Source organism: Neovison vison, chromosome 12 (genome assembly GCF_020171115.1).
Source record: "Neovison vison isolate M4711 chromosome 12, ASM_NN_V1, whole genome shotgun sequence".
NCBI lineage: Eukaryota > Metazoa > Chordata > Mammalia > Carnivora > Mustelidae > Neogale > Neogale vison.
Window position 1 is genome coordinate 97709511 of NC_058102.1, and position 22285 is coordinate 97731795.

A 22285-nucleotide genomic window follows, 5' to 3' on the forward strand; every position below is an offset into this window, starting at 1 on the left:
TGGTAAATAAGTAGCAAAGGTTTTGAAAATGAATATTGTTGAAAAACATTGCTTTCTATACTACATTTTGCTTAAAGTTAACAGTACTAATTGTAGATAGTCCAAGATGGTAAATGAGTAGGAGATGTTAGTTTTTGTCTGGCCCCAGGAATTCAGCTAGATAGCTTTCGAGGCATCCTCTTAATAGATGCAAAAAAAGTATTTGATAAAGTACAGAATGCTTTCTTGATTAAAACTCTTCACAGTATAGGGATAGAGGGAACATACCTCAATATCATAGAAGCCATATACAGAAAGCCCAGATAGATATCATTCTCAATGGGGGAAAACTGACAGCTTTTCCCCTAGGGTCAGGAACATGGCAGGGATGACCTCTCTCCCCACTATTGTTCAACATAGTACTAGAAGTCCTAGTCTCAGCAATTAGACAACAAAAGAAACAAAGGACATCCTAACTGGCAAAAAAAGTCAGCCTCTCACTCTTCATAGATAGCTTGATACTCAATGTGGAGAACCCAAAAGACTCCACCTCCAAATTACCAGAACTCATGCATGAAATCAGAGTGGCAGGATATAAAATAAATGCACAGAAAACAGTTGAATTTTATACACTAACAATGAGACAGAAGAAAGAGAAATTGAGGAGTGGATCTCATTTACAATGACACCAAGAACCATAAGATACATAGGAGTAAACCTAACCAAGGGCAAAGGATCTTTACTCAGAAAACTATGGAATACTCACGAAATAAATTAAAGAAGACACAAAGAAATGGAAAAACACCCCATGCTCATGAACTGGAAGAATAAATATTGTTAAAATGTCTGTGCTATCTAGAGCAATCTACACATTCAATGCAATCTCTATCAGAATACCATCAACTTTTTTCACAGAGCTGGAAAATAAAAAATCCTAACATATATAAGGAAACAGAAAAGACCCTGAATAGCCAAAAGAATGTTGTAAAAGAAAACAGCAGTTGGTGGCATCACAATCCTGGACTTCAACATATATTACAAATCTGTAATCACTCAAATTCTATGGTACTGGCACAAAAACAGACACACATGTTGTCTTTTGGATTCTATTGGCTCTTGGAAGAGAATAGAGAGCTCAGAAATGGACCCTCAACTCTGTGGTCAACTAACCATCGACAAAGCAGGAAAGAATATCCAGTGGCAAAAAGAGTTTTGTTGAAAAAGTCTTTCAACAAATGGTGTTAGGAAAATTGGACAGCCACATGCAGAAGAATGAAACTGGACCATTTTCTCACACCATACACAACGAGACTCAAATGAATGAAGGACTTAGATGGAAGACAGAATTCATCAAAATCTTTAAGGAGAACACAGTCAGCAACCACTGTGACCTCAGCCACCACAGCTTCCTGCTGGACAAATCTCCAAAGGCTAAGAGAGACAATGGCAAAAATGAACACTTGGGACTTCATCCAGATAAAAAGCTTTTGCACAACAATGGAAACAGTTGACAAAACTGAAAGGCAACCTATGGAATGGGAGAAAATATTTGCAACTGTCTTATCAGATAAAGGGCTTGTATCCAAAATCTATAAAGAAATAATCATACTCACACATAAAGAACAAATAATCCAATAAAGAAATGGAGAGAGGACACAAATCAACATTTCCCTAAAGAAGACTGTAAAATGGCCAACAGACATATGAGAAAATGCTTCACATCATTCGGCATCAGGAAAATGCAAATCAAAACCACAATGAGATACCATCTACAGCAGTCAGAATGGCTAAAATTAACCATTCAGGAAATGACAAATGTTAGGGAGGATAGAGAAAGGGGAACTCTCTTACACTGTTGGTGGGAATGTGAGCTGGTGTAGCCACTCTGGAAAATAGAATGGAGGTTCTTCAAAAAGTTAAAAATAGAGGTACCCTATAACCCAGCAATTGCACTACTAAGCATTTACCTCCAAAGATACAAATGTAGTGACCCGAAGGGGCACCTGTACCCTAATGTTTAAAACAGCAATATCCGCAATAGCCAAACTATGGAAGGATCCCAAATGTCCATCAAGAGATAAGTGGATAAAGAACATGCGGTGTATTTATACTATGGAATACTACTTAGCCATCAAAAAACATGAAATCTTGCCATTTGCAATGACATGGATGGAACAAAAGGGTATTTTATTCTAAGCAAAGTCAGTCAATCAGATAAAGACAATTAGCATATGATCTCACTCATATGTGGAATTTAAGAAACAAAATAGAGAGTCACAGGGAAAGAAAGGAGAATATAAAACAAAGTGAAATCAGAGAGAGACACACAAACCATAAGAAACTCTTAATCATAGGAAACAAACTAAGGGTTACTGGAGGGGAAAGCAGTGAGGGGATGGGGTAACCAGGCAATGGACATTAAGGAAGACACGTGATGTAATGAATACAGGGTATTATATAAGACTGGTGAATCACTGACCTTACCTCTGAAACTGATGAAACATTTTATTTTAATTAACAGAATTTAAATAAAAATGAAAGAAAACATTACTGTATTGTGCCTTTAAAAATACAAATGGGTAGATCTTAAGTGTTCTCACCACTTTACAAATATAATTTGTACTTACTCACAACCATAGCAGTTAGCTATATAACCCCATATTATTAATAATCACTATTTATTGATAACTAGTTATACTATGTGCCTGACAGACTCATTTCCATCCCTATAGTATATCACATGTGCCTGATTAATCTGACATCTGACTTACAGTGGGGAAGTATATATTGAGAGGCTATAAAAACCCTGTTTGTCAACTATTTGCCTTCTATCACATGCAAATTATACTTCAGTCAAGATGAAATTGAGAAATCATTCATACATTTTATCTTCTATTTTGATCCCCTTCAATTTTTTATCAGTTATTTTATTTTTTTCTTAACAAATCCTGTGCTGTATTTCTCAATTGAATACATTGCGTAGGGATCATTAGGAATGTTGAATGACTAATTAGGATTGTAGTATACTTTTTATTAATAAAAAGTGCCTTCTATTATTTAGGAAACATTGTAATATCCACAATTCTTATTTAACCTACACATGCATGCATACACACACACACACACACACACACACAAAAAAAAAAACACCACACATACATATCATCCAAAATACTTTAGGCACTTAATACATTCAGTAGAATGGAAGAGTATTTTAACAGATGAAATTATAATTTTATATGAGATGGAAAATTTTGTTCTGTTATGAAGTTTTTATTTTCTAAAAACATGAGTGATTTTGTTTAGGCATTAAATAATTTACATACATGCCCAGTTTTAAACTAGTCTAAAACTAGAGAAGGAGCTATACATCTATATTCTAGTGTAGTGAGAAAACGGAGCTTACATTCCATGTAATTAGAGAAAGTGAATGTATTCTATGGATCTCAAACAGCTTTTTCCTCACTTTTTCTGCAGTATGTATTTATGTACATATGTACACATGTATCTACCTATATACCTATATATTATAAGAATCATTATGGGATTTGGAAATATGGGGACCTTTATACTGTTAAAGATCTGTGCTTTTTTGTTTGTTTGTTTAATATTTTATTTATTTATTTGACACAGAGAGACTCAGTGAAAGAGGGAATACAAACAGGGGAAATGGGAGAGGGAGAAGCAGGATTCCTGCCGAATAGGGAGCCTGATGCTGGGCTCCATCCCGGGACCCTGGGATCATGACCTGAGCTGAAGGCCAATGCTTAACAACCGAGCCAACCAGGCACCCCAGATCTATGCTTAAAAAAAAAAAAATCGATAGTTAAATTATATGGATATATCCTATTAAGTATGCATTTTTAATTTTAAAATAAAAGCATCCACATTTTTCAATAAATCATATAGCATTTGAGGAATTTTTTTTACCTAGAGAAACTGTAAGATATTGAAGAAACTTTCTGACAAAGATCAATGAAAATAACAAGATTATATTGTCTGTATTGAGTAAGAAAAATATTACATCAATATTTATACAGTGTCTCATCCATTCCAGGTGATAACTATTTTCCTAAACAAAACTCAAATTCAACTTTCTGAATAAAACAATTATTGTTCAAGAAGTTGCAACTAATAATGTCTTCAGAAGAATGGGAGCCAGAAAGTCATATGAAATTATTTCAGTTGAATGGGAAATAAATTAAATGTGCTTGTAAACTGTTAGAAAGAAAGAATGAATAAGGATAATAGGAAGACCACTGTGATTTAAAGCTGGCTCAAATTTCATGTTTTGTATATTTTAAATTGTCCTGCAATGTATCTAATTTGTGACACCACAGCATTTCATTTGCTTGAGAAAAATACAATCTTCCTTGCCCTGTCTATGAAGGTCCGTTGACCTGCTGGTTCCTTACGCTGTAAATAAAGGGGTTCAGCATGGGGGCTACTGAGGTGTTTAGCACAGCAACTCCCTTGCTCAGAAACACTTGGTTTTTTGCTGAAGGTTTAACATATATAAAAATGCAGCTTACATAGGGGATGGAGATGACAATCATGTGGGATGAACAAGTGGAAAAGGCCTTTGTCCTCTGACTAGCAGAAGGAATCCTCAAAACTGTTCTGATGATATATACATAGTACAGTAATATCGATGCCAAAGTGAACATTAAAGAAAATAGAGACCAGGAGAACCCCACTGTCTCTAGGAATTTTGTGTCTGAATGGGAAAGTTGCAGCAGGGGAAAATAATCACAATTGAAGTTGTCAGTAATATTAGACCTACAATAATTAAGGTTTAAGAGCGACATGAGCACTGGGAATATGATTAAGAATGAAATCAGCCATGAAGAGAAGACAAGGAGTCTGAAAACTGTAGGATTCAAATGAGCAAAGTTCCAAATATGGAGCCAGAATTTGGCTGAAATAGTATGTCATTTCGTCTACAGGTGAGATTTTAAGTGAATTGAAAATAGCAGTGATCCATTAATTTCCTCTCTTTTACCAGTGAAATCTTCAGTTAAGGCAAGTTTGAAAACATTCAATATCGCAGAGCTTGAAGGGCTAGAGCAGGTAGTTTTCCCCATCTTTTCTGACTCCAAATAACACCTGTTAACTTTCAGGAATGTGAGCATGGGTTTCTTCCCAGTGAGAATAACCTTTGTGCTCTTGCTCCAATTGTTTACTAGTTTCCCATACTCTGTAAGTTAAAGCTTAATTACATCGAGAATCCTCAGAAATGGGAAAGGTCCTGTGTTTTTTAATGACGTATGAGTGTTTTAGCCTTAGCCACTGACCAACTTTTCCTAACACTCCGCTTTTCCAACTCCTCCTACTATCTCACGGGTCAGATATACTGGAGTCCTTGACTCCAGCAACCTTAGAAGTTAGAGATAGAGGGGAGAAAGAAGCGGGAACTAATTTAAGCTGGAGAGCTTAGAATAGAGTTTGATCACATCTGAATTCCTGGTCATATTTTATGATGTTTCAGCCTACATGTAATTATTATGATCTGTATACCTATAGAGATATTTATACTATTTCACATTCTCTATTTAAAGTCATAAATTACTGCTATTAGTATGGAAGAATTTCCCTAAATTTAAGAGGTAGGAAAGCACTCCTAGAAAACTTGGGTGAATAGTTTAATTTCTTTACTTGTATGTGTTTTCAAAGTAGTAGGTTTTAATTTCTTTTTTATTTTCATTTTTGTTTTTCATTAATATTACTTATTAAAGATTTTATTTCTTTATTTGACGGAGAGCAAGTACAGTGGGCAGAGCAGAAGGCAGAAGGGGAGGGAGAAGCAGGCTCTCTGCTGAGCTGGAAGCCCCATGTGGGGCTCGACCCCAAGACCGTGAAATCATGACCTGAGCTGAAGGCAGCCGCTTTAACCAACTAAGCCACGCAGGTGCCCAATAATTTCTCTTTTAAAAAATATTAAATTATATAACCATAGTTATTTCCATAAGGAAGAGTGAAGGTATCTGGGTTCAAATCCAAACCACTTAACTGGTCTGAAACCATGTATTCTTTGTACAGCATGAACTGGACTGGTCAGTAGGTGATAAGTGTCAAAGCTTGTATTGTACCTTAATTTCAGTCTCTTATGTTTTTTTTTTTTCTGACAATCAGATTTGTCTTCCCCTAAAAGAAGACATATTTCTGTGACACATTTCAGCAAAATTTGCATATCAGAAGGCAGAGTCTATTACAATATTTTGAACAAACTGAAATACTGAAATGTTAAAATATTAAATTAGAAATAGTAAGTATGTTAAAGTGATAATTTGGGGATTCCTGCAATGTATTCCAACAATAGCTTTTTGAATGAGAGAAAGATAAAAATATATTTATTGGTGAATAAGAACGTACTTAATTTTGGATATGTCAAATGGTTCCAGACAGAAGTATAATCCCAGATTTTCTTAATTTACTTAAAATGTGAGAGGAAATGCATTCATAAGCTACTTCTGGAGACTTTTTGTCAGGAATTCACCCTTCCTCTCTTATGTAAGTGCATCTCACACAGAATAAATGCAGGCTTAATTACATACAAGTTTTCTACATCCTCTAAGAATAGAAATTTTTCTTTATCTCTTTCATTTTTACATATAAACATAAACATTATTCTGACTTAAATTTTAAAAAGCTACTATTGTAACTCTGAGAGTTCTTTAACTAAATTTCCAGGGAGTACTGCTTTGTGACTAAAATGTAAACCGTTTTAAAGCTCTCTGGATAAGATGAGGATTGAATACTATCCAAAGATGAAACAAATTTACCTTCTCTAGCCACTGTATAATGAATGAAAGGCCAGAATAAAGAAAAGCCAGATGCAGGAGAGATGGGCCTAAGAGGTAGAGTGATGTCATGAAGTACATCTTTCAGAAAACTAAGCAATATAGTGAGATAGAAACAAAAGTATGCCTACAAGCATATCCAATTAACTTAGTTTCTCCTTGGTTGTATTTAATTTTTCTCATGTGCACATGACACTTGGTCTTCACACAGGAGATAATTTATTCTCAACTCTTTTGGGTTCATTAAATGCAGAGCTGAGCTCAACTCTTCATTGAGCATAGCACTCAGGTTTTATTCATTTATACATCTCTACCAGCATAAAAAAGAATGTATCAAGAAAAAATTGCAATAATTCAAAAATCAGAAGGGTATTTGAAACTCAGTTTTTAATATTTTAATTTTAAGAGTGTATAGACTTAATATCATGAGAAATAAATGTCAGTGAATTAATTATAAATCAATAGTATATAATGAGAGATGAAATGGCACTTATGTTTCTAAGTGATCCTCTATTTGCCCTCAAATCTTCAAATTAACCAGTATTAAATATTTACAGTCTATTATATCAGAAATTTTGTTCACGAAGACAGTCATATTCACATACTCAGAGAGCATATTTTTAATATGTAATATGTAATGCAATTTTACTACAGAAATATTCAGCAACTTTTTTCCAGTTAACAGTATGTACTAGATATCATTCCTTGTCAACTTACAGAGCTGGGAATCATCCTTTTATAACAAATTCATAGACTACCAGAGGAAACTTCTAATAATTTAGTAGTTTAATTATTTATTGAGATTCAAGGAATTAGCTTGCTATCAATTTCACATCATTAGCTAAAATGCTAAGTCTATTTTTATGCATTCATTTGCATATATGCAACTACTAGAATAAAATATATATAAGTACCACATTTTGATAAATACTTCAAAATTGTCCTCCTACCAACAAAGAATGAACCCTTTTCATTGGATCCTAGCCATCACAGATATTAGAAATCATTTCCATATTTTATAAACAGATACAAAAAGGAAGCCACAATTCACATTATGAGATATCATAAGGATCAGATCACAATTCTTAGATTTTGAGGTTAAAGAGACCCAATGATTTTGTAAAGTTGCAAAATTTATTTAACTTGCAAAATCTATTTAACCTTTCTATCAATTTCTGTACTCATAAAATGAGAGGGCTGGTACTCTTAACTCATAGTTAATTATAAAGATTAAGTGAAATAAATCATGAGTGGAAGTCATTCACTCTCACATATGTTGTTTTCCCTTTTGGAAGTGGTTTCTTAGGCATCTCAATTCATTTCTAATCATTCATCAATGCTAATTTATTTGTTCTTTTTTTTATATTGAGTATAACTAACACACAACTATTAGTTACATTAGTACATTAGTAATATTGTTATATTATGATCAGATGGAAAGCATAATGAAATGACAAGTTTATACATTATGCTATGTTCACCACAAGTATAGCTATGATCTGTTACCAAAGAAACTGGACCACTTTCTCACACAATACACAAAACTAAATTCAAAATGGATTAAAGACCTACATGTCAGACCTGAAACCATAAAAGTTCTGGAAGAAAGAATAGGCAGTGAGCTTTTTGACATTAGCTATAGCAACATTTTTCTATATATATCTCCTGAGGCAAGGGAAACAAAAGACAAAATATACTATTGGGACTACACCAAAATAAAAAGCTTCTGCACAATAAAAGAAACAGCCAACAAAGCTATAAGGTAATCTATGGAATGAGAGAAGCTATTTTAAGTGCCTTATCCAAGAAAGGGTTAATATCCAAGATATATAGAGAACTTATAAAACTCAAAACACCAAAAAGGAAAAATCCAATAAAATAATGAACAGAAGACATGAATAGACACTTTTCCAAAGAAGGCATCCAGATGGCTAACAGACACATGAAAAGAAGCTCAACATCACTCATCGTTAGGGAAATACGAATCAAAACTACAATGAGGTATCATTTCACACCTGTCAGAGTGGCTAAAATAAATAATACAAGAAAAAACAAGTGTCCGTGAGGACGTAGAAAGTGGGGATCCCTCCCTGCACTTTTGTGCCGAATGCAAATTGGTGCAGCCACTCTGGAAGACAGTATGGCAGTTCCTCAAAAAGTTAAAAGTAGAACTACCCTATCATCCAGAAATTGCACTACTAGGTATTTACCCAAAGAAGACAAAAAATTCTAATTCAAAGGGCTCCATGGACCTATATTTGTAGCAGCACTAGCTGTGATAGCCAAATTCTAGAAAGAGTCCAAATTTCAACCAAATGCTGAATGGATAAAGAAAAGGTATATAAACACAATGGAATATTACTCAGTCATAAAAAAAGAATGAAACATTCCCATTTGAAATGACATGGATGGAACGAGAGAATATTATGTTACATGACATAAGTCATTCAGGGAAAAACAAATACCATATGATTACACTCATATGTGGGATTTAAGAAACAAAACAAATAAGCAAGGGGGAAAACAGATGGAGGGAAGCAAACCAAGAAACAGACCCTCAACTGTAGAGAACAAAGTGCTGGTTACCAGAAGGGAAGTGAATTGGGGGGATGGGTGAAATAGGTGATGGGGATTAAAGAGTGCACTTATGATTAACAACAGTTACTGTATGAAAGTGTTGAGTCACTGGGTCATACACCTGAAACTCATATTAAGATATATGTTAACTAACTGGAACTTAAATACAGACTTAAAAAGAAAAACAAATAAACATAAATACAAAAAATAATTGATTTATTAATGAATAAATGAACAACAGTTCTTCACAATCTAGGATTTACTAAGATAATTCATTATCTAAATTATTGTAGTGGTCTTATTCTCCTTGGACATTCTAGAGCTTAAAATATATTTTTGTTAAAAGATTTTATTTATTTGACAGAGAGAGCACACAAGTAGGGGGAGCAGCAGGCAGAGGGAGAGGGAGAAGCAGGCTCCCCACTGAGCAGGGAGCCTGATGCAGGGCTTGATCCCAGGACCTAGTCTCATGACCTGAGCCAAAGGCAGATACCTAAGTGACTGAGCTACCCAGGCACCCCTAGAGCTTAAAATTTACACCTGTGCTAGCCTCATGGAAAATTATACTACATTAGTAATAATATAATTTATTACCCTATTTTTATCACTTTACTGCTCATTCTTCCTTTAACAGAAACACATCTATTCTACCCTGTAGAGAGGTAATTTTCAACCAGATTGCCAAACGTATTGGAAATAATATGAGTGGATAACATGCATTTAAGCATTTATAATGTCAAGATCTTGGCATAGTGCCCTATGCCATATAGTGCCTATATAGTGGAGGTAAATTGAACAAGGAGATGTAAAGTCTCTCTTTCTCTTTTTTCCCTAAAGACTTTATTTATTTATTTATTTATTTTTAGAGAGAGAGAGAGTTGGACAGAGTGGGGTTAGGGACAGAAGGAGAGAATCTTCAAGCAGACTCTCCACTGAGTGTTGATCCTGACATGGGGCTCAATTCCACAATGCATGAGATCATGACTTGAGTTGAAACTCTTGGTCCCTAGCCACCTATAGACCATGCATCTCATCTCTACTAATCTGCTCCCAATACTGATATAGCACTTCAGGTAGAGCCAGTGAAAAAAGAAATAATTGGCAATAGAAGGACTTCACTTTGGTTGTTTTCAAAGCACTTGCATTGAGCTAACTGTTGCCAACTCAACATCACATAATACATTCTTAGTTGTTCTCTCAGTGCTGTAGAGAAATTGGGATGCTATTTCTGTAGGTTCCCTTCCCTGTATGGTCTTAATTTATGATTTTTCAGTGATAGGACTTGGTGCAAAATTTGTAAGTTGGAAGGGAAGTGGAGACTATTACTCTATAGTTTGAAGCCAGGCTGGTGCTTGCAGGCTAGATCATAGTGGATTTTCAGGAAGTGTCTGAAAACTACCAACTTTATTGCTAATACTATTAGTAGATGCTTTCTCAGAAATAATTGAGACTCACTGTGATTTCCTGTTAAGCTTTCTTGAAGCATTCTCACAAGGCTTCAACATGAGATCTTTGGTGTTAGTTTCCTTAATATTCTCCTTGGTGTTCAAACTTTTCCTTCCATAGCTATCTCTTTCATTATTTTTAAAAGCTATAATTCCTCCATTATCTCCTTTCTTTCCAAAGTGCTTATAGAAATCCTACCTTCACCTGAATCCTGACTGATATAGGACCCATGCTGTAAGAATTTGCAAATTTATGATTTCTTATAGTTACACCATTTTGTGATTCTATATATAACTGGCAGTATAGCCTTAGACCAAATATGCTGATTCATGAGAAGTTAACAAAGATGAGAGGTAAGACAGTGTACTATTCTATAGCAAGTCTTTGGGTATAAAGCTCAAAAGATCAAATAGATAGTAGCACAAAGGAGAAAAGTAGGTTGTCTTGCAACATGCTGCATCTGAAAAGAGAGTAGAAGATGTTAATTAAGAAGGTGGCATGAGATGTCAAAAACAGCAACAAAATGGTGAATGGTGTTTCTTTTCATGTATCCTTCTTACTTCTTACATGTATCTTTTCCTCTAAAGATAATTGGTTTAATTCTGTAATTCCAACTGCCATGGAGAATGGTAATTGAGGAGTAGAGTCAACAAAGAATAGGGGAATAACACTCACGCCCAATTAATTTTCTTTTGACACTTATTTCAGAAGGACATTATGGAAGGATATATGCTTTTAGGGACTGGCATTTCAGAATGTAGTGTGTACTTGATTATGATACTAATTGAAACAAATCATTGAGTCTTGTGCCAGAGAATCTGAATTTGTTAAATCAAATATGGTAAATTTAGATTTGTCAAATAGCATTAGCAAAAAGGAAAGAATTTAAGCATGCATAGAATAAGATGGGTGACCCTCCAATTGTGAAATTAAATTTCCCAATTTGTGATTTCTTTTATAAGAAATTCCAGAAAAAGTAACAGTAATTGAAATGGGGGACGCCTGGGTGGCTCAGTTGGTTGGACGACTGCCTTCGGCTCAGGGCGTGATCCTGGAGTCCCGGGATCGAGTCCCACATCGGGCTCCCAGCTCCATGGGGAGTCTGCTTCGGTCTCTGACCATCTCCTCGCTCATGCTCTCTCTCACTGTCTCTCTCTCTCAAATAAATAAATAAAATTAAAAAAAAAAAAAAAGTAATTGAAATGGCCAAAAGGCATCTGTGTATATCTGAATCCAATAGCAGGCATGGAGAGTAAAGGGAATGACTCTGAAGAGGCCAGGGAAATTATTAAGCGTGATACAGATATTCTATATATGCTTTGTCAATTGTTGTCCAAATTTATGGGATTAAAATGATTATATATGCTTTTATGTAAGATACATTAATAAATTTCATTACATTGACACAACTAGAATGAATTGGTAATTTTTAATTTATAAATGGTTTAAAATATGGGAAGATTCCCCAAACACAGAAATAAATAAATCATACTTTGAATTTCTTCCAAGATTCACTCTCATTGGTATAATAGAAACAGTTCTGATGAAAATCCGGGGTTCAATTTTTTCTACACAGAAAAATAACTGATATTTATAAACACTACAAGTTGCAATCCACTTCTTCTAAACTCCTGTTCATTTCAACTCTTTTGGCCCCTTGCTATGAATCTTGAATGTTCTTAGTGGCAACTAGAGAGGTAAAGCCTTTCCAGAAAATTTTCCATTTATTTTGCCCAGATCCATTAGAGAAATCAGTATCCATGGCATCTCTAGCCTTATGAAGTGTATTTCTAAAATTATAAGACTTGAAAAACAGAATTACCCCTTGATCCATGGGCTTCAGAATGATTGTTATGTTAGTAGTCATGAAAACAACATTAACCGTATCGTACCTCTCCATCAGAACTCTTGAATGGTCAGGTGCATTGTCAATGAGCAGCAATATTTTGAAATGAATCTTTTACTGAGGAGCAGGTCTCAACAGTGGATTAGTAAACCATGTTGTAAACAAAGGTGCTGTCATTCAGACTTTGTTATTCCATTTATAGAGCACAGGCAGAGTAGTGTTAGCATAATTCTTAGGCCTAGGTCTTTCAGAATGATCAATGAGCATTGGCTTCAATTTAGAGTCACTGGCTGCCTTAACCTTAACAAGAGAGTCAGCCTAGACTTTGAAGCTTTGAAGTCACTCATTAGCTCCTCTTTTCTATCTATAAACAGCCTAGATGGCATCTTCATCAATTATAAGTCTTTTTCATCTGATTTGAAAGTGTGTGGTTTAGTACTGTCACCGTTATTAATTATCTTAGCTAGGTCTTCTGGATAACTCACTTCAGGTACTGCATCAGTCCTTGCTGCTTCAGTGCATACTTTAATGTTATGGAGATGGCTTCTTTCCCTAAACCTCATGAGCCAATCTCTCCTTGCTTCAGACTTCTTCTTCCCTGTAGCTTCCTCACCTCTTCCTGCCTTCACAGAATTGAAGAAAGTTAGGGTCTTCCTCTGTGATAGGCTTTGGTTTAAGGGAATATTGTGGCTGGTTTGGTATTCTATCCATACCAATAAAACTTTCTCCACCATAATAAATATAATCATAATGAAAAAGCTTGAAATTTTGTGAGAATTACCAAAATGTGATACTGAAAGGAACAAATGCTGTTGGAAAAATGGCACCATTAGAATTGTTTGATGCAGGATTGTCACAAATGTTCAGCTTGTGAGAAATGTAGTATATGCAAAATACAACAAAGCAAAGCACAATAAAGTGAAATATACCTGTACCACATTTTGTTTATCCATTCATCACTTAAATGTTACTTGTGTTGTTTCTGCTTTTTGGCTCTTATGCATGATCCTCTGTGAAAATGTGTGTTGAAATTTTTGCATGAACATATGTTTTCAATTCTTAGAATTTCTAGGTTCTATGGTAACTCTGCGTTTACCTTCTTGATGAGCTACTAAACTTTTCCAAGTGGCTGCGTGTTTTACATTCCAACCAGCAGCATATGGGGTTCTTAATTCTGTACATCGTCACTTGTTATTATGTACAATAATACTTGTTGTTTTTTGTGTTATATGTAACCAACATATATGTAGTCACACCCACATTGTTACACACACATACACATACTTAACTGTCCTGGTAGCTGTGAAGTGGTATGTCATTGAATTACATTTTCGTAAAGACTACCATTTTCGAGCATCTTTTCAAGTGCTTTTTCTCTGTTTATCTTCTTCAAGACCTTTGTCTATATTTTCTTGAGTGTTGATCTTTTTTATTGTTCAGTTGTAGGAGTTATTTTATGTAAAGTTAACCATGAAAGTACAACACTTGTACCAAAAAAAAACCCACAACTTAAAAAAAAAAAACCGAAGTCCTAAATAAAAAAGACATCCCATGTTACTGGATAGTACAGTTGACATTGTTAATTAAGATGCTAACAGTTCCCAAAGTGATCCGATTCAATGTAATCCTTATTAAATTTTCAACTGTTCTCTTTGCATCAATAAACAATCTAATCCTAAAATTCATATGGAATTGCAAGGGACCTTGATAGCCAAAACAATATTGAAAAAGAGGAGCAAAATTGAAAGAGTCATACTTTCCAATTTCAAAAATTAATATAAAGGTACAGTGATCAGGACAATGTGATACTGGTATAGCAACTAAGTTTTACCTCAAAGTAATAGACTTGTGTATTAATGGTCAATTGATTTTTAACCAGGGTGTTGTTTAATGGGGAAATAATAGTCTTTACAACAAATCATGTTGTGATAACTATTTATATGCAAATTGCGACTTGAATCTTTACCTCAAACCATACACAAACATTAACCCAGTAGAATCCAAAGACCTAAATGTAAGATATAAAACTATAAATTCCTTAGAATAAATGGTAGGTATACATCTTTGCAACTTTGGATTAAGCAATGGTTCTTTTACATATGCCTCTGAAAACACAAGCAACCAAATAAAAAATAGAAAAACAAAATTTTGTGACCAAAAGACACTACCAGAAAAGTGAAATGACAACCCAAAGAATAAGAAAAATACTCATAATCCAAATCTAATAAGGGTCTAGTAGTTTTTAAAGGGCATAATGGAAGGCTTTGAGGGCCTTGAATATAATAACATGAACTTATTTCCTTGAAATTGCCATCGGAAAGAAGATGGTTAACAGTGCTGACTTAAAGTAGAAATATAAATCAGAATACAAATCTGAACTTAATTTTTTTTTTCCTTAGGGCCACATGGATAGAAGCTACTGTATTAAATACCATAATGATTTTTTTCACTCATATTTCTCTGATGGCATATTATATCAGTGTGGAACTCATTATATTTCATGGATTTCATTGTAGGCTTATATTTTGTTTTTATCTAAGAGCATAATAGTAACACCCTCTTCTTTTTTTTTTTTCCCCCCTCTTCTTTAATAGCATAAAAACATGAGTGAGTCCACACGGGAGTAGGCAGAAAGGAAGTTGAAAGGCGATATAACTCATTTTTAAAAATCTCTTCCATTTATCTCATATATCCCATATATCCAAATGTTCAACCATTCCTCTCAGTTTGTGTTCCTAAATTTCTTTGGAGCCATTACCTGGAGCTTCAAATTAATTCACACTATCACATTTCAACTCTCAAATAAATCACTTAGTTTAAAACATTAGTCCTCTAACTTGTCTCTCAGATTCCAATACCCAAATACCCATCCACAATACATTTAACATAACAATGTTTATAAAATAAAAATCTGCTCACATAGGTTTTGATATTAAAAAAGGAAACTGTCATGGAAACCACCTATATTACAATTAGCTAGAGTCCATGTTTCTACACTGAACTACAGGTATATTGAAAAGAAATTTTAGGAATGAGAACTTGGACTTTGTTTTGAAATAATCCAAACAGGTATGTGATTCTTATTCACTCAAAATTTTCAGGTCTATAATAGACCTACCAGATGAAATCCTGCTCCATTTTAGAACATATGCACTTTTTTTTAAAAAGATTTTATTTATTTATTTGACAGAGAGAAATCACAAGTAGATGGAGAGGCAGGCAGAGAGAGAGAGAGGGAAGCAGGCTCCCTGCTGAGCAGAGAGCCCAATGCGGGACTCAATCCCAGGACCCTGAGATCATGACCTGAGCCGAAGGCAGCAGCTTAACCCACTGAGCCACCCAGGCGCCCCAGAACATATGCACTTTTTAGGAAAGAATGTCCAATGGAAAAAAGACAGCCTCTTCAACAAATGGTATTGCGAAAATTGGACAGCCACATGTAGAAAAATGAAATTGGACCATTTCCTTACACCACACAGAAAAATAGACTCAAAATGGATGAAGGACCTCAATGTGAGAAAGGAATCCATCAAAATCCTTGAGGAGAACACAGGCAGCACCCTCTTTGACCTCAGCCACAGCAACTTCTTCCTGGGAACATCGCCAAAGGCAAAGGTAGCAAGGGCAAAAATGAACTATTGAGATTTCATCAAGATCAAAAGCTTTTGCACAGCAAAGGAAACAGTTAATGAAACCAAAAGACAACTGACAGGATGGGAGAAAATATTTGCAAATGACATATCAATAAAGGGCTAGTATCCAAAATCTATAAAGAGATTAGCAAACTCAATACCCAAAGAACAAGTAATCCAATCAAGAAATAGGCAGAGGACATGAACAGACATTTCTGCAAAGAAGACATCCAGATGGCCAACAGACACATGAAAAAGTGCTCCACATCACTTGGTATCAGAGAAATACAAATCAAAACCACAATGAGATACCATCTCACACCAGTCAGAATGGCTAAAATTAAAAAGTTGGGAAATGACAGATGCTGGCGAGGATGTGGAGAAAGGGGAACCATCCTACACTGTTGGTGGGAATGTAAGCTGGTGCAACCCCTCTGGAAAACAGCATGGAGGTTCCTCAAAAAGTTGAAAATAGAGGTACCCTATGACCCAGCAATTGCACTACTGGGTATTTACCCTAAAGATACAAACATAGTGATGCGAAGGGGCATGTGCACCTGAATGTTTATAGCAGCAATGTCGACAGCTGTTGGCTTTATGTGTGTGTGTGTGTGTATATATACACATACTGCATAGTATTCCATTGTGTATGTATGTGTATATACATACACAATGGAATACTATGCAGCCATCAAAAGAAATGAAATCTTGCCATTTGCGACAACATGGATGGAACTAGAGGGTATTATGATTAGTGAAATAAGTCAATCAGAGAAAGACAACTATCATATGATCTCCCTGATATGAAGAAGTGGAGATGCAATGTGGGGGTTTAGGGGGTAGGAAAAGAATAAATGAAACAAGGTCGGATTGGAAGGGAGACAAACCGTTAGTGACTCTTAATCTCACAAAACAAACTGAGGGTTGCTGGGGAGAGGGTGGTCAGGAGAAGGGGGTGGGTTATGGACACTGGGGAGGGTTTGTGCTATAGTGAGTGCTGTGAAGTGCATAAACCTGGTGATTCATAGACCTGTACCCCTGGGGATAAAAATACATTATACATTTATAAATAATTTAAAAATTAATTAAAAAAAGAATATATCTTTTTTTATAACTTGAAGCCTGTCTTTTTCCTTCCTATTGAAAGCAATAGACTTATATTTGAAGTGCTTCCTAGAGTCCCAGTGGTAGTCCATGTTGTTTTATTGATGTCTGTAAAATTCTATTAAAGTCTTATGATATATATCAATTCAAAAAAATTTTTTTTTCTTGGGAGGTCAGTACCATGTTGTGGAAAATAAAAGAAATTTCATATTTGTGTTGATAACCTAATAGATGACTCACTTTGATCTCTGAATTAAATTATGATAATAAAGAGAAGTAGAAAGGAAAAGATGCACTTCACTGAAAAGTTTGGTTAAAATATTGCGAGGTCAAAAAATATTATAAGGTGAACTAATTGAAGGACAGATTAAGTAAACTTTAAGTCAAAAATTTTATTTACTTTTTTATCTAAGATTTTTTTAAAATTAAATTTCCTCTTCATTTTTTGAAAAAAAGAGAAAAATTTTTGGAGTGTGTCCTTGAAGGCTTGTTTCACTTCCTGGTTTCTGAGAGCATAAATGAAAGGTTTTAATAAAGGGGCAACCAAGGTGTAAATAACAGTTACACCTTTGGATAAAGTCACCCTTTCCTTTGCTGTTGGCTTTATGTAATTAAAGATACAGCTACCATAAGTAAGGGAGACTACAATCATATGAGAAGAACAAGTAGAAAAAGCTTTGCTCTTTTCTGAGCAGAGGGGATTTTTAGAATGGTCTTGATAATATATGTGTAAGAAAGAGTCACTAAAGCAAAGTGACTATGAGTGTTACAATAGCTAAGACAAATGCAAGCAATTCCAAGAAATGAGCATCAGTGCAGGCAAACTGCAAGACAGGGGAAATGTCACACATTAAATGATCAATTACTCTGGAAGCACAGAAATCCAGTGTTACTCCCACGGCCAGTGGTGCAAATGAAAGCAGAAAGTCAACTGTCCATGAACTGAATAGAAGTTGGTAACACACTTTGTTGTTCATAATGATGGGGTAATGGAGAGGTTTGCAGATTGCTACATACCAGTCAAAAGACATGGCAGCCAGAAGGTAAAATTCTGTAATTTCTAGTAAGAGGAAAAAGAATAACTGAGATGCACAACCATCATAGGTAATTATTTTGTTTTTAGTCATGATGCTTATCAGGTATCTGGGAATACAGACTGTTGTCAATGAAGCTTCCATGAATGAGAAATTTCAGAGGAAAAAATACATGGGAGTCTCGAGGCGGGGATCTAGCAATGTAAGAAGAATGAGGGTTAAGTTTCCCATCATACTCAATACATAGTTTATAAAGAGAAATATAAAAATCACAATTTGCAATTGTGGGTCATCCGTCAATCCTAGGAGAGTGTACTCCATCTCTCTTGACTGATTCCTCATTTCAGATTTGAGTCTTATGAAATACACATAGGAAAACAACTCCAGAAGTGGAAATAAGGATTTTTTTTAAAAAGCTACAGAAAAGAATATATATATATATATATATATATATATATATATATATATATATAAATGAGTTAAAAGGTTGATTCAATTTAGTAAGACAGATAATACTTAAAATTATAACATAGATCAACCTAGGCAGCCTCTAACTTATTGTTCCATTTAAGTAACAGCTATGTTAACAACACTATTAAATTTTTTTCTTTTTCTCTATTTGAACTTAAAAGATAATGTAAATTTTAGCTGATAATTTCCAAATGAGCTGAGTTCTGTTAAAATGTGCTAAATAGAACATAAGCTTGACTTTAAATGTATTTTCTACATTTATATTCTACATCTATAGATTAATATTTTTTGAAAAGTAACACCTAAAAAATTAAACCAATGTCAATTCACAATGTTTATTCAAAAATAATGCTTAAATATATGTGCAATATAGAAACAATGAGTTATATATTTCTCTATGATTGAAATTTCATGATATATACCATTATTTATTTTTCCACAATTAGCCCCATTGTTTCTTTGTCTCATTTCACTTAATATTATTATTCTTTGGTTTCTAACACATCAGTGTTCTCATATCAGTTGCATTTGATCATGAAGTTTTGATGATTGAATCTATATAAAAATCGAAAAATACATTGCAGTTCAAATGTCAGTGGATACACCTGACTTGTATTTGAATTATTGCTTTCACTTATGATCCAGATATTTATTGCAAACTGTAAGTGACTTACCATATCTAGGAGACATTGGTATAATTTTCCTCCTATGGGAATATGGTAGAAATGGGTCAAAAATAAATGATAAACATTCTCTCTCTTGTAACATTATAAAAAATTCAATAATTTAAGAGGAAAGTTAATTCCAAAGCTTTTCTCTAGGAGTCTAAAAAAATAATATGCATTCTGGACATGATATGCATCTGATAATATCTTTCACTTTCACTTACACTCATTACAATGATGACCCAGATATTACAAATAATTCAATTAGAATCTTCTTCCTGGTCAGGTAAGATTCATTTTCCATCTTCTTTTCTTATATTTAAAATGAAGGTAACTGTTTCCATAAAAAATTGTGAATGAAAATATAATGCTCTAAATGAAAATGGATTTGGGGAAATCCCTCATATGAAAGGAACCCCAAATTTTTTTTTTTACTTTTTTAAAAAAAATTTTATTTTTTTTATAAACATATAATATATTTTGATCCGCAGGGGTAAAGGTCTGTGAATCTCCAGGTTTACACACTTCACAGCACTCACCATAGCACATACCCTCCCCAATGTCCATAACACCATACCCCTTCTCCCAACCTTCCTGCCTCCAGCAACCCTCAGTTTGTTTTGTGAGATTAAGAGTCACTTATGGTTTGTCTCCCTCCCAATCCCATCTTGTTTTATTTATTCTTCTCCTAACTCTTTAACTCCCTATGTTGCATCACCACTTCCTCATGTCAGGGGGAACCCAAATTTTTAACAAGAAATTCTGGCTTCAAATCATGCACTAATAAAAAGGCACAGTTTTATCATTTTGCACATAAGAGACACAGGGGATTAATTAAAATTAAAAAGAAAGAAAAGAGAAAGAAAAAGAATTGTCCCCTGGAGATTAGTGTCAAGAGGAATACCAGTTATATGAAAAAACAGAACGACAACAACAACAAACCAAAGAAGGAAGGACATAAAAACTACTATGAATTGCTTTAAGCACAAAGTGAATTTCTTTAGCTACAAAACAGATGGTCCCCCAAAGAGAATAAGAAATAATTTTAACTCTATACTTAAGCCCAACAAGAATTTCAGATATTCCAGTACCCTGGGACACTATGACCATTTCTACACATTAAGAGGGTTTATTTAAAAAGGAAACCTCTCTCTTGCTTTCTCAGTCAATGTTGGGAGGATTTCATTAACTTGTGGCGTATGCCCCAAATTGGAGGTATAGGGCAGTACTTAAATTTTTCATTATTTTTAAAAATTTGAAACAATATAAAATATAAAAAAGAAAACCAAAATATAACCATGAGGATGTTTTGTTGCACCATTTGATGGTCCATCTGCTGTTCAATATAATAGTATGTGTTTATAACAAAAAAGAATATTCTACTAGGTAAGCATGCTATAACCATTAGAGTTAGGACATTAATAATGCTATATTATTAACATGTACTTCCCCAATGCTATTTATGTTTCACCAGTGACTAAAAATTTCCTTTATATAAAAACATACAATTTAGAATTACATGTTAATTTAATTACCGTAATGTTTTAGTCTCCTTTAATTTGGAAAATTCTGTGATCTTTCCTTAACTTTCAAGAATATTGATTGAAAATTCTTTTTTTCTTTTTTCTTTGTCTCTTTTCTTCTTTAAATTGACTCTCAGTATTTTTTTTTAAATTTTAAATCAATGTAGTCTACATAGAGGGCTATATTAGTTTCAGGTGTACGATACAGTGATTCATCAATTGTATACCTTACACAGTGCTCTTCAAGATAAGTATGATCATAATCCCCTTCACCAATTTGACCCATCCCCTCAGGTTACTGTCACTTTGTTTTTGACAGTTAAGTGTCAATTTTTTGGTATGTCTCTCTCTCTCTCTCTCTTTTTTTTTTTTTTTTTGTTCACTCTTTTGTTTGTTTGATTTTGCCTAAATTCCACGTGTGAGTAATATCAAGTGTTATTTGTTCTCCTCTGAATGACTTATTTTGCTCAGCATTATACATTCTAGATCCAACCTGATTTGCATTTCTGTAAAGATGAGTGATAATGAGCATCTTTTCATGTGTCTGATGCCATGTGGATATGTTCTTCGGAGAAATGTCTACTCAGATCTTCTGCCCATTTGTTAATTGCATTGTTTGTTTTTTAAGCGTTGAGTTGTGTAAGTTCTGTGTATACCTTGAATACTAACCCTTTATCAGATATGTCATTTGCAAATATCTTTTCCCTTTTGGTAGTTTGTCTTTAGTTTTGTTGATTGTTTCCTTTGCTGTACATAAACTTTTTATTTTGATGAAGTCCCAATAGTTTTGTTTTGTTTTTGCTTTTGTTTCCTTGCCTCAAGAAGCATATCAGGAAAAATGTTGCTATAGCCAATGTCAGAGAAATTACTTCCTGTGCTCTCTTATAGGATTTTTTTTTATGGTTTCAGGTGTCACATTTAGGTCTAAACTTTTTCTTCTTCTTTTTTTTTTTGTAAGAAAATCCATTATTTTTGTTTGGTGTAAGAAAGTCATCCAGGGGGTGCCTGGGTGGCTCAGTGGGTTAAAGGCTCTGCCTTTGGGGGAGACAAGATGGCAGGGAAGTAGGAGGAGGCACCCTTTCAAACTGTACCCTAAAGTGAACTGATTACCTTCCAAAGAACTCTGATCAACCACGAAATCAGCCTGAGATCAGAATTATACATGTCTGGACCTCTACAGGAGCAGAAGATGCCAGTGGGCAGGTAAA

At 34.4% G+C, this 22285-nt stretch overlaps 1 pseudogene; it reads right to left on the minus strand.

Moving 5' to 3' along the window:
• Window positions 1-17859: 17859 nt before the first annotated feature.
• On the minus strand, window positions 17860-18760 carry LOC122891001 (annotated as a pseudogene).
• Window positions 18761-22285: the final 3525 nt, after the last annotated feature.